Consider the following 14304-nt stretch of genomic DNA (forward strand, 5'->3'; position numbering starts at 1 on the left):
ATATCATGTGAAAGGTGGTTTAAGCATGCAATGTTGAGAATAATGATTAAAAAAAAGAATTCTAACAAATATGGCTTTATTCTATTTACATGATCTCTGTTAAAGCCGGAATTATTGTACTTAAATGAAGGTGTGGATGCCAGTAAAATACAAACGAACAAACAAACAAACACCGGTCACCGGGCTACAAGAAGGATCACTACTTGTGTTAACTAGCACTGCTGGCAGACATCGGAGCAAATACAGCTCATGCTAAGCTAACAATTGCTAGAGATTTGTTATTGCAGATTTAGAACCAATCAAAATCCATTTGAAACAATCTAGACACAAGGCAGCATGTCTAAAAATAGAAAAGAGGCAATATAAATGTTGGAAATAGTTAAAGACAATTATTTTACACAAAAAGGGCTTGGATCAAGCATCGCTTACTTGGGCATGAAATTAGCATCATGCTTTAAGAGGTCTAAAGTCTGGCAGTCTGGCAGTCTTGTGTAAATGGCCAGCTGGAAGAGTCATGGAGGAGATGAGGATACTCAGTAGAGCTATGCAGACTCCGACCATCATTGTCTGTAGCAAGTTGAACTTGTTTAGTCATTGGAGGAAATACAGCCTCTGCCGACTGTATTTGATGATGAAACCAATGTGTCCTCTTGAAGACCTAAGAGGCTGTGGTTCTCAGGAAGTTGAATGACTTCACTGTGGCGTTATGTAGCCATTAATTAGTAAAAGGCAAATGGGGGCAGCCTTTCACATATTTAGTAGAATTCACTGAAATTGTTGGTAAGTTAAAGTTTGTCCACAGAAAGAGAGAGAGAGAGAGAGAGAGAGAGAGAGAGAGAGAGAGAGAGAGAGAGAGAGAGAGAGAGAGAGAGAGAGAGAGAGAGAGAGAGAGAGAGAGAGAGAGAGTGTGTTTTGATGGGGGAAGCATTTCTTCTTCTTGTGATCCGTAGACCTTTCCACATGAAAGAAAAGTTGTTGGCTGGGACACAGTTCAGTCGATTCACTCGGTACAACGCATAGTATGGAATATCATGTCTTGCGTGGCCAGACTGAAGACACTTCTATTCACACCTTTATGGCAGATGATCTGTGGTCACATATGTGAGGCCCAGCCTGCACATATATACATCTGTCACCATGGTCATCCCTCAGTTCTTACACTCTTCACCTCGCTAAGAACACCTGTCAAGTCAGGCTAGCAAGCTACAGTTAATTAGCTCTTTTACTTCAATAGGCTACTGCCAGCTCGAAGTTGGCTTAACAGCCCCTGTTGGTGTTAGCCATTAGCTACCCACAGAGTGCTAATTTTGGGTGTGTTTTGTCGGCAAGTTTTGTGTCTCTGAATGAGCACCAAACCTAAACAGACAAAGAACAAGTCTTCTGTTCATCCCTGTCCCCGGCGGTGTATTGCCTCTTTTTGCATGAAAAGGACCGGCATGAGGCTTGTTCCGTCTTTCTGGGGATTGTCCACACAAGGAGAGCTTTGACTGAGCCTGAGTCCTGTGCATTTTGTCGCCAACTCTGGCTTTCAACCCTGGAGAGGCGGGTCATATTTGTGGAGAAAGTGCTGGGAAAGATTACCATCACATGGCACAACCCCCCTGATTTGAGGGACCGGGCTTTGTCTGAGTCCAATGGTGAAGAACTTTTGGTCAAAGTCCCCACTGGTAATAGGGCTGATCACATGGAGTATGGTATGCTAAGTTTGAGCCGGAGCCCTCCAAAAACACTAGCCAGCCATGGCTTGAGCTAGCCAATTGCCATGACAACGATGACATGCTGGATATCAGCTTGGTAATGCAGGGATTTATCGGAGGATGAACAAGAGCCCTGATCGTTGGGTAAGTATACTGCTGCTACTGTGTCAGTTGGCCAGCATGATTCAGCCTTCTCCCTGTACCACCGTGCAGCTGAGAGACTGGAGGTGGAGTGGCCCTCCCGCCAACAGCTCAGAAACCGTCCCAGTTCACAGTATTTTTTCTTCCCCCTGAGCTGATGATAGTCAAACACTACCTGCCCATGTTACTGGATTTTGTAGTGGGGTAACTTCGAAATGGAACAAACCACTGTCTACTCACATCAAAGTGTCCAGCTATGGACAGTATTTGGATCTGGATGGAGCCAAAAGGGTTGGTTTGGTCAACCTCTGCCTATGGAGCCATCCCTTGCAACTTATCCCATAACCATTGTGTGGGCGCCCCTCGGGTTCTCAAGCACTGCAGGTTCTCCACATGGCAGCTGGAGAAAATTTACAGCAGGCTGAGCTCCATCACCATGCTTCAAACATATCAAGCCATGTGTCTGGCACTTCGGACACAGATGCCCACCGATGGCCCATGGGCATCTCTTCTCAATGAGGTCAGAATTGCCACAGATTACATTCTCTGTGTGTCCCACTGTGCAGCGCTCTCCTTGAGCAGAGGAATGGCATCTACAGCATCTCTGATGTGCTGGATTGGGACAAGGCCGTTTATTCGGATGAGCCAGTATCCGCTGAGGATTTATATGGGCAGTCACTTGATGCCATCCAGGCAAAATTTGAAATGAGAAAGAAGCAGACAGAAGCTCTGTACAGCATCCTACCCAGACATGATGTGAATTCCAAGCAGCCCACTAGCACTTCCAAGTCAGTAATATCACGGCCTCCTCCCTGGATCCCCTGAGTTCAGTGCCATCCGCAAGTTTGGGCTCCCAGCCAGTGAAGCTGCAACCACCCAGTCAAACTCCACACCACTTGGCTTGGAGCAAGGGTCCGCCACCAGACCTCTAGATGAGTTCAGCACCTAGGAGGAAGAAACCACAGCCCTCCTAGCTCTGGGACTGAGTGGAGAGGGCCTCCAGCAGCAGGGAGACACTGCTGTCCCTCATCCATTGCTGCCCAAGAGGTGTTCTTCATGTTATGGCGGAGTGGAACACGCACTTCTCGGCTTTCACGAAGAGCCTGTTCTCCAGCAGCCGTTGGAGGACCAGGCGGACATGCTGGTGGTGTTCCTCCTCAGTCCTGGAGAACACGAGGATGTCATCCAGGTACACCACCGCGAACGTGTTCAGGACGTCATTGACCAATGCCTGGAAGACGGCCGGGGCGTTGGTGAGGCCGAAGGGCATAACGAGGTACTCGAAATGCCGTAGGTGGGTGTTGAAGGCCGTCTTCCATTCATCCCCTTCCCGGATGCGCACCAGGTGGTACGCGCTGCGCAGGTCCAGCTTCGTGAACACCGTGGCGTGAGTGAGTGGCTCGAACGTGGAACTCATAAGGGGGAGTGGGTATTTATTTTTCACCGTGATATTATTTAACATTCGATAATCTATGCAAGGCCTCAGGCTGCCCTCCTTCTTTGCCACAAAAAAGAAGCCCGCCGCCACCGGGGAAGACGAGGGCCTTATGATTCCTGAGGCCAGGGACTCTGTGATATAATTGCGCATAGCCTCCTTCTCTGGGACGGAGAGGTTATACAACCGACCGGTGGGAAGGGCGGCCCCGGGAAAGAGATCTATGGCACAATCATAGGGACGGTGAGGGGGGAAGGAAAGTGCACTGTCTTTACTAAATACAGGGGCTAAATCGTGATAAATGGAAGGAACACCAGTGAGATCCGTGGGAGGAGGCACGGGTCTGAGGCCGCTGGACGGGGAGTGGGCGGAGCGAAGGCAGTTGGCATGACACGCAACGCTCCAACCCAAAATCCGCCCAGTAGACCAAGAGATGTAGGGATCGTGCCGTTCCAACCACGGTCTTCCTAACACCAGGGGCGCTGTGGGGGCGTGCAAAACCAAGAAACGGATAGCTTCCACGTGATTACCCGAAAGAGTGAGGGTGAGGGAAGCAGTGCTGTGTGTGATCTTACCAACTGAACGACCATCTAGGGCTTGGGCTGTGAGGGGTGTGTCTAGGGGGACGAGTGGAATGCCGGCCTGCCGGGCCAGCGAGATGTCCATCAAACACTCGTCCGCCCCCGAATCCAGGAGTGCACCAACAGACAGTGAGTGGTTACCCCAGGTGAGAGTGACCGGAAAAAGGTGGTTGTGCTCCTTCTTGGGCTGGGGCTGAGGAAGGGTCGTCAGGCTCACTAGGACACCCCTCACTAGTGAGCCGGGTCTTTTGGGGCGAGTCGGGCAGGCCTTGATATAGTGGCCCGACCTCCCGCAGTAGAGGCAGAGGTGGCCATGCATCCTCTGCTCCCTAACCTCCAGCGGGAGCCGTGACCGACCCAACTGCATGGGCTCCTCCTCCGGCCTGGATCCAGAAGCCACCCAGGGTTGCGAGGGGGAGTGTGAGGGTGAAGAGAGCCCACGGGATGCTGACCCAGGGAAGGCACCGGTAGGACGGACGGGGGTTGGTCTATGGGAGGGGCCAGCGCGCGGGGCGCGTTCCTGGCGCCGCTCCCGCAGCAATTCGTCCATCTGGAGGGCGAGGGTGACAAGCTCGTTGAAGGAGGCAGGGCGGTCCCGAACGATGAGATCTTTGATGGGCTCGGTCAGCCCCCTCCTGTACGCGCTCTTGAGCGCAGTGTCATCCCACCCACTGTCTGCCGCGAGTATCCTTACCTCCAAGGAACAATCTGCCACCGACCTGGCTCCCTGTTGGATGGAATGGAGGCGGCCGGCAGCGTCCTGCCCGTCAGCTGGGTGGTCGAACACCAGATTGAACTCGCGGCGGAAGGCACCATAGTCCAAGGCGAGCTGCTCGGTATGGCCTACCGCCGCTATGGCCCAGCTGAGGGCTTTGCCGGTGAGGAGGGACATGACAAGGGCTACCTTGGTCTCTCCTGTCCTATACCTAGCTGGCTGGTGTTTGAACAGGAGCTCACACTGACCAAGGAAACCCCTGCACAGCTCGAACTCCCCACCGAAGGCCTTGGGGCAGGGGAGGTTAGGCTCGCACCGGGGGTCCAGTGGGGGTTGACTCGGAGGAGGGGGAACGTCGGGACCAGAAACGGGGAAACCGGAGGCCGAGCTGGGGGCAGAGACCGAGGCCAGGGCAGGGTGGTCGCTCATCCTGGAGACCGCTGTGGAGAGTGCAGCGATCTGCGCGGTGAGGGCATCTAACGCGCTCGTCGCGGCCTGGGAGCCGGACTGAAGATCGTTGATCTCTCCGGTGACACGGATGAAGGCAGTAGTAAGCTCTGAGCGGAGAGAGGCAAGTTGGCAACTGTGACTTCTTACTACTGCCTCTAGGGGAACGGGGCTCTGGGGCGTCACAGGGACCGTCCGCTCCTTGGGTTTGCCTGGGTCCATAATGGCTCCGACGTTCTGTTATGCTCGCGCACCAGAACCTGACCCGTGTGGCGAAACCCAAGACAGACAGACACGAGATGACTTCAAAAGCTACAAAGGGAGGTTTTATTGTGGGAGGGAAATGTATGGTGAAAAAAAGGCGTTCGGTTAGTGGGATGTGTGAATAAACTATGTGTGGTGTCCAGTGGTTTGCGTGTATAACTATGTGTGAGTGTTTTTAGCCAATGTGTGGTGCGGTATGTAAATGACCAGGAGGTGTGGAAAAAATGTGCGTGCACCTGGCGAGAAAGTCCAGTCCGTGATCCAAGAGGGGTTGTCCGAGAAAGTCCAGGTCCGAGATCCGGGAAGTCGAGTCCGAAAGGAGGGGTCCAGATAGAGGGACAAGGGGGGAGATCGCAGGAGAGGTCCGGGGAGAAACGTGAAGGTCACTGGGGACGAGGGAGATGCGGGGAGCCGTGGAAATCGCGGAGGGAGAGTCTTGGGAGGAAACAGAGACACGAAGATAAGACACTGGGGAATAAACAGAATGCAAGGAACGCTGGAGGGCTTGTCAGAACTTTACCGCAGGGTTCAGTACGTCGAAGCCCTGAGAGACGTTCTGGGAGGCTTCTTGTAGAAGGCTGCCTGATTGCCACAAGTGTGCCTGATGGATGATGGCAAACACCTGGTGCAGTGCAGCGCTCGTCTCCTCAGAGCGCGAGCCGAGCGCTCGGATGTTTCCGGCACGTCCGAGCTGGGGGAGTGGCTTGAACATGCCGGGGAGGCAGCTCGGGGCGGTGTAACCACAACACTTCATGTTCTGTTCAGGGGCCCAGTCCCAAATTTTACTCGCTTAACAAAATCTCCCAAGCATAACCCCCCCCCCCCCACATTCACACAAATGCCCTTTTTGTTGCCTCAATTTGTAGTCCAAGTTTGGATACGTTAAATATTTCTCAGGTGACCACAGTAAGTGTTTTCAATGTTTGCCACTTTTCCAGTACCCCAATAAAGGTGCCTTCAGTTCACTGTGTGAATATTGTAAATGTTCATCGGTTGAATTCAATAAGCAGTGCATTTTGTATTCAAAACATTACAAATCAAATAAGTCAGGATGCACAGGTGATGCTGTTCCCCACCGGCACAACAGAAGGCAACAACCCCTCTCCTACAGTGCTGCATGTCAGTCAACTAGCAGCTCGCCGCCATCTGTGGTGCGCATGCACAGCTTCTCAGTGGGTAGAAAGAATCATTACCATAGGTTACCGGTTATAGTTCCACCCTGTGCCACCCTGTTTCCTCTTCATAATAAACAGTTGAAGCAGCAGCAGTGCTGAGGGAGGAAATATGGCTCTGTCTTTCTTAAATAAAAAGAAGTCTGTCCTTTCCGGTTACCACTGGTGTTCCCCAAGGCCCTGTATTGGGACCCCTTCTATTTATTATTTACCTATTACCTCTTGGCCACAGTTTCAGGAAATTTGGCATTCAATTTCCCTGCTACACGGATGACACCCAGCTTTATCTATCCATCAAGCCTACCTCCACTCTTCCGCCCACTTCCCTTTCTGACTGCTTACTAGAAATTAAATCCTGATTTCCATACCACTTCCTCAAACTTAATAGTGATAAAACCGAGGTCCTCCTAGTAGGTACTAAATCTACTTTGGCTAAACCTGATAGTTTTTCTCTGACTATTGACAATTCTATAGTTCCTCCATTGCCTCGGGTTAAGAGTCTGGGTGTCATCTTGGACAGCACATTACCTTTTGAAGCTCACATCAACAATATTACTCGTTCTGCATACTTCCACCTACGCAATATTTATTGTCTTCACCCATCACTTACATCTAACAGCACCGCCATACTCATTCACACCCTGGTTACATCCCGTATTTACTACTGCAATTCTATCCTCTTTGGTCTTCATAAACTTTAACTGGTCCAGAATTCAGCTGCCCGTATCATTATCAGAACTCCTTCCATAGATCATAGCACTCCTGCTCTTCAGCAACTCCATTGGCTCCCTGTTAAACACCGTATTGACTTCAAGATCCTGCTTCTCACCTTTAAGGCCCTTAATAACCTAGCTCCTTTGTATCTTTCCGAACACCTTCATATCCACACGTCCTCCCGCACTCTCAGATCCTCTTCTGCTCTCCAACTCACTACAACATCGGACCGCTTGACTATCATGGGGTCTAGAGTCTTCATTCATTCTGTCCCCTGCCTATGGAACTCTCTCCCACAAGACATTCGCAACATTGACTCTCTTTCAACCTTCAAATCCCATCTCAAGATGTACCTTTTCAAACTGGCATATACAGTCTGATCCACGCTTCATTGAGTTTTGTGCAGATGATGATTTTATACTTATTGTCTACCCTGCTTTGTTTTGACTCTATGCTGTCTGATACAGTGCTTCTTATTTTTTAACTGTGTTCTGTAAGGTGTTGTTGAGTGCTCTGAAAGGCACCGACAAATAAAATGTATTATTATTTCTTTCATGTTTCCTGTTTTACATCCTATAGAGCCAGGTCCAAACTATGGACCTGAGACACTATAGGGTAGATGTCACTTGATTGACAGTACTCGTTGTAATATGTGGGCTGTTGCGAGTAGGGCGATCTTCTGGACTGCATGGATGTTGATGTTGCCTGGGATACGGTTGGTGAACTTTTCCATTCCCTTCTTCATGAGTCCTAGAGCTCTGATGACCATTGGTGTTGTTTCGGTCTTAATACCCCACATCCTGTTGATTTCAATCTCCAGGGCTTTGTACTTGGTCAGCTTCTCTGTGACTTTCACTGGGGTGTTTTTTTCGGATGGTACTGCCATGTTGATGAGCATGCACCTCTTTTCCTTCCTGTCCTTGATAACGATGTTGGGCTTGTTGGCTTTTATCTCATTATTATTATTATTATTATTATTATTAATAATAATACTGCAACCAGCTTCAATCCACTAATAAAAATGTAAGATATACTTAAAAGTAAACTAAAATAAATGTTCTCCCAAATAAATAAAAATGTAATAAAATAAACATATATTAAAGTACAACATTTAGAAAATTAATTGTGCTTGAATTGTACTGTACTTGTATTCACATTAGCAGCTTTCAACTTCACATTAGGACTGTGCAACAGTCCCAGCTTATACTGAGATCATTGTATCTTCATGTTGTTGTTTTTTCCCGAAAAATTAACTCAGCCCTTTCTGCAAACTCATGTTTGCCTTTCTGCAAACATGAGTTTGCAGAGAGGGCAGATCTGTTGGCACTACACTCTGGTTTATCTGCATTTGCCATAACTATGAGGAGGCTGCACTGTGCTAAATTACCAGCAATCTCTGTGGCGTGTGCGCATGCGTAGTGGGTGGCTAAACATACAACATTCGGCCCTTTGAAAAAGTTAATAGGAGGGAAACTCGAGGTTTTAAATTCAATTCCACACACACAAAGGTTCCACACGTGCAGTGGTTAAAACAATGCTGCATTAGTTCGGTACATGTGTGCTTAATCGAAAGACCCATACTGAAAATTTTTGGTACGAATACGTGTACCATTACACCCCTAGTTGGAACGCAAACTGCGTTTCCGGAAAATGTTTCAGCTAGGAGGCATGATGGCATCTATGATCGCTGTAGTGCGGCTCAGTCTGTTAAAGATGCGAGTGTTTCAATGCCAGATTCAATCTCACCAGCTGTATGTGCCGCGTCACCTCCAGAGGAGGCTGACAATAACCTCTTCATGCATGTCTGCTCTGCTCCCTTGGAGGGGACCTGGTTTACTATGCCAGGCCTCCCCTATAGGGAGGCCATCTTTTTGCCAGGTGGTCTCCACAGATGTCTCCCTGAGGGGGTGGGGGACTCTGTGCGACGGTGCGGTAGTGAGAGGGGTCTGAATGTCAGTACAATGCAAGCTTCACATCAACCACCTGGAGCTACAAGCGACTTTTCTAGCTCTAAAGCATTTTCATCCAATTCTGACAGGCCAGCGTTTTCTGATTAGGACAGACAATGCAACAACGGTTTCCCCACATAAACAAGCAGAGAGGGACCCATTCACTTCCCTTCTTATAACTGTCTCACCCTCTGTTGCTGTGGTGTAGTGTTAATTTTCTGTCTCTCAGAGCCACCCATGTCCCAGGCCACATGAACCTGGGGGCAGACCTTCTCTCCAGGGGGGAACCTCTTGTGAGAGAGTTGAGATTGCCCCCATTGGTGGTGGCTCAAATATGGTATAATTTCGGCAGGGTGGAAGTGGACCTCTGCCTCTGGAGCAAATACCCACTGCCTCCTGTTCTTTTTCATAGCAGACTACAACACTTCTCTGGGGATGGATGAGCTAGTGCACACATGGCTCAACATCCTCCTGTAAATGCATTTCTCCCAGTGCAAATGCCTGTTCTAGAGAGGGTGCACCAGCAGGATCTGTCCCTGATCCTAGTGGCCCCTCAGTGGCCAACGAAGTCATGGTACGCTGAGATAATCAGTCTGCTGGCAGCGAGGCTCTGGCAGCTTCCTCTTCACAGGGACCTCCTTTTTCAAGTGGGAGGAGAGGTGATTCATCCGCACCCAGAACTGTGGTACCTGCATGACTACTTTTTGAGAGGTCCAATTTAAAGGCTGAGGTTCTGCCCCCCCCCCCCCAAGTGTGGTGGTAACCATCCAAATAGTGACGGTATCATCAAATAGAGGTGTGTATACCTATAAATGGTGGGTGTTCGAACAGTGGTATCAGGACCGAAATGTACTCCTACTGCAGTTCTCTATTGTGGATGTTTTGGCACTCCTTCAAGAGCTGCTGGATAAGGGTTTCTCCTTTTCCATAATTCAGGCCTATTTGGTAGCTATATCTGCCTGTTATGTTGGCTTTGATGGAATGATGACAGGCACCCAACCTCTTGCCGTGTGTTTTTTACAGGGAGTCCGCCGACTGAGGCCTGCAGTTAAATCCAGTGTCCCGTCGTGGGAATTGGCTTTGGTGATTGAGGCTGTGTGGTCCCCCATTTGAGCAAATTTGAGTCTCCAGATATGAAATTTCTTTCATACAAGACTGCACTGCTTCTCACTTTGACCTCCACAAAGTAGGTGGGCGACCTTCATGCTTTACCTGTGTATCCCTCTTGTACCCAGTTCACTTTGGATGGCTCCAGGGTTACATTGTGCCAAAACGTGGGTATTTGCCCAAGATCATCCCTGAAGCCTATAACTCTATGGCTTTTGAGCTCTTGAGCTTTTATCCCCGTTTTTGCATCTGAGGAGCAGAGGAGGTTGCATTCTGTGTCCAGAGCATGTGCTAATCACCTACATAGACCACACTCAGAGTGTGTGTTTATGTGACCAGTTGTTTGTCTGTTTTGCTAATCCGGCAAAGGGCAGAGCTCTGTTCAAACAGTGGCTCTCTCACTGAGTTGTGGAGGCTATGTCCCTGGCTTGCAGCAGCAGAGGTCTTCCGTTGCCTCACGGGGAGATGGCACATTTGACCAGGGGCATGGCAACATCGCGAGCTTTGTTTAAAGGGGTATCTGTGAATGACGTCTTTGCTGCAGACAGGCAGGTCATCACCTGAACACTTTTTTTTGGTTTTACCATTTGGATGTGACACCCCCTTTGGTGGCTCATTCTGTCCATTCTCCTGGGTCTATGATAAGCTAGAGTGCTGGAGGTTTGACTCCGGTTTGGTCGCTGCTTTGCAGGGTGTGTATAAATGTCCCATATTATACGAGTTATACTGATTGAATCAACTGCAAGGGAACAAAATGTTACGAATATAAAATCTGTCCCCTGAAGGAAAGGGACTGCAAATTCTAAAAGATTCTAAAAGTTAAGTTTACTTAAAAAAATTAGGAAACTGATTACCTTGGGAAAAGTAAGGAAGTGAACTTAATTGTGTCAAATTATGTGAAATCATTTCACATAAAATCATTTCACATAACTTGACACAAGTTCATTTACTTTTGCCAAGGTAATTGGTTTCCTAATTTTTTTAAGTAAACTTAACTTTTAGAATTTACAGTGTTGCCCCACTGCTCAACTGGGCTCAGTGAAGAGCGGCTATCAAACTGAGGGATGGCCATGGTGACGGATGTATGCATACTATATGTGCAGGCAGGGCCTCACATACATCACCACAGATCATCTGCCGTAAAGGGGCGGCAAGCCTCAGGAGGTAGAGCAGGTCATCTAGTAACTGAAAGGTCGCTGGTTCGATTCCTGGCTGCTGCAGAGAGCGCGTTGAAGTGTCCTTGAGCAGGACACTGAACCCCTAACTGCTCCCAATGAGCAGGTTGGCGCCTTGCATGGCAGCCTCCGCCATCAGTGTATGAATGTGTGTGAATGGGTGAATGTGCGGCACACGTTGTAAAGCACTTTGAGTGGTTGATAGACTAGAAAAGCGCTATATAAATGCAGTCCGTTTACCATTTAGAGATGTCCTAAGTCTGGCCACACAGGTCATGATATCCCATGGTACCTAATTCCTCTCCTTCAGGGAACAGAAGTTATAACATTTCATTTTTAGTCTCTCAGAGAGCTCCTTTTGGCCGCGATAGGCCTCTTCAGTCTGTAGTGGGCTACTTAGTGGAGGGTTTTATCTTCAATCCACAGGCTTCCTTCTTTGCTGCATCAAAGTACCTGAAGTTGGTTTTAATGTCAATCTTACATCACATTAAATCCTACACTGTAGTTTTGCTAAGCAACACCCTTACAGGCCATTTAAAATTATCAAGACGCTGAACAGAGGAACCACTCTATTGAGCTGAGAGGAAAACTGTTGCATCTTTTTCCAGGAAAGTTGTCACTGAATGGCACCAGCCTGGAAAGACCAAGAAACTAGAGCTGCATACCTTGTTTTTGCAAGAAGAGGCTTGCAGCGTGAAGGCAACTGAGATGGAAACCAACTCAGCAAAGAGAGTCAAAACTTTTGACAGCTTATGTAAAGTTTACTAATGAAATATCCAATTCTAATTAACAATAAACCTGGTCATGCCCCACAGCGCTGAGTCTGAAACACAGCTCAAATCCATCCTAAATGACTATTTAGGTCTTTATGGTGAAATACTGAGGCTAAAGCTATTTAGGAAATAAGCACAAATTATTCAATTTCCATGCAAATTTGTACCGTGGGGGAAAATAAATTCTGTGTGGACGTGTGCAGATGGGGAATGCCTGAGGTTCCTGTTTAATGAAAGTTGCATTTCGAACATTAAGAGGGGCATCAATTTCAGGAAGCCTTATTTACCTTTTCATTATTTATTAAAGAGTTGGTGCAGTAAACAGACTACAAGAAACAGTTTTACAGTGGACGGAAGAGTTTGAACACTACTGTGGTTTCCGAAGCCAACATATTAAAATCAAACCGCAAATGTCTTCACTTATGCCGTTTTAGCATAATTACTGCGATGATACCCTGCCAATCCTTTCCCGTTTAAAGCGTTCCCTCTTTAATCACTCATTTCATACCATATTCTCCCCCCCCCCCCACAATTCTACTTGGCCAATTAACCCACTCTTCCGAGCCATCCTGGTTGCTGCTCCACCGCCTCTGCCAATCCAGGGAGGGCTGCAGACTACCACATGCCTCCTCCGATACATGTGGACTTGCCAGCCGCTTCTTTTCACCTGGCAGTGAGGAGTTTCACCAGGGGGATGTAGCGAATGAGAGGATCCCGCTATTCCCCCCCGGTTCCCCCTACCCCCTGAAACAGGCACCCCGACTTACCAGAGGAGGTGCTAGCGAAGTGACCAGGACACGTACCCACATCCGATTCCCCACCCGCAGACACGGCTAACTGTGTCTGTAAGGACGCCCAACCAAGCCGGAGCTAACACAGGGATTCAATCCGGCGATCCCTGTGTTGGTAGGCAACGGAATAGACCGCTACGCCACCCGGACGCATGTCATACCATATTCTGATGCCTACATCACGCCTTCCCTGCACAAAAGAAAACCCTGTTAGAGGCTTGAAAGCAATACTGAAACCCAAGAGTCAGTTTTGACATTACATTTGATGCCTGCATAAAGACTGGGTTCACTGGTCTACGTTGCACCAAATGGTTTGTGACGCTCGAAAATAATTTTCTACTTTATCCAAAACTACATACTGCTCACACTGTATGGTATGATGGCTTCGCCAATTTAGAGCATACATATTCGATTTTAAAGTCATGTTTAAAAATGCATGAATAGTTAATCATATAGCCAATAGCCATCAACGCTTACAGAGCTGGTGAGTAAGAATACAAGAGACGCTGCATTAAAACATTTATTATCGCCCATTTATATTAATGAACTGTAATGCAGTCTTTGCGTAGCTACAGTAAAATATTTAGTTTGCAATATGAACATTCGTTCGCTCTAAAGCAATTTGTTGTGCGGCACTGAGCACGGCCATACTGCAAGACAAGCAGTACATCGGCTGGCAACACACAACACTATCAATCAAAATGACAAGACAGTCCACACAGGGACTGTGTCACAGGGAACAGACGCAACCCCATCCTTAACCCTACGATCAAAAACAAGCTCTCCAAAATTGTTAACACTGCAGGGAAAGTGATTGGCAAGTCACAAAAACAACTTCGCCATGCATTTGACAACGCTGTACACAAGAAGGCTAAACATATAAATGCAGATACCTCACACCCACTACACAACGAGCTGTCGATTCAGGATCCCAAAGGCCAGCCGGAACAAATACAAGCACTCTTTTATTCCCTATGCCATACAGGCATTGAACACAGAATGACTGCATCAGGGAACACTTGTTAGCTTATAAGATTTGCTCTCTGGTATTAGTTATCCAACATATTTGCTGCTACCTGGCCGTTTGCGCTATTGCATGTTGTATTTTTTTAATTGTGTGTTGTGTGGTGTAGGTATTTTTGCTGTACTTTGGGAGAAGCGAAAGGAATTTCCACTGAGGTGGACAATAAAATAAACCAGTCAATCAGTCAACCAATCAATCAATCAATCAATCAATCAATCAATCAATCAATCAATCAATCAATCCCAGAATAAGCTTTAAGGGTGAAGGGAATTTAGAGTGCAAATGAATACTGCCTATCTACTAGCATCTATTCAGGTGC

This window comes from Lampris incognitus, chromosome 3, assembly GCF_029633865.1.
Source record: "Lampris incognitus isolate fLamInc1 chromosome 3, fLamInc1.hap2, whole genome shotgun sequence".
NCBI classification, from domain to species: domain Eukaryota; kingdom Metazoa; phylum Chordata; class Actinopteri; order Lampriformes; family Lampridae; genus Lampris; species Lampris incognitus.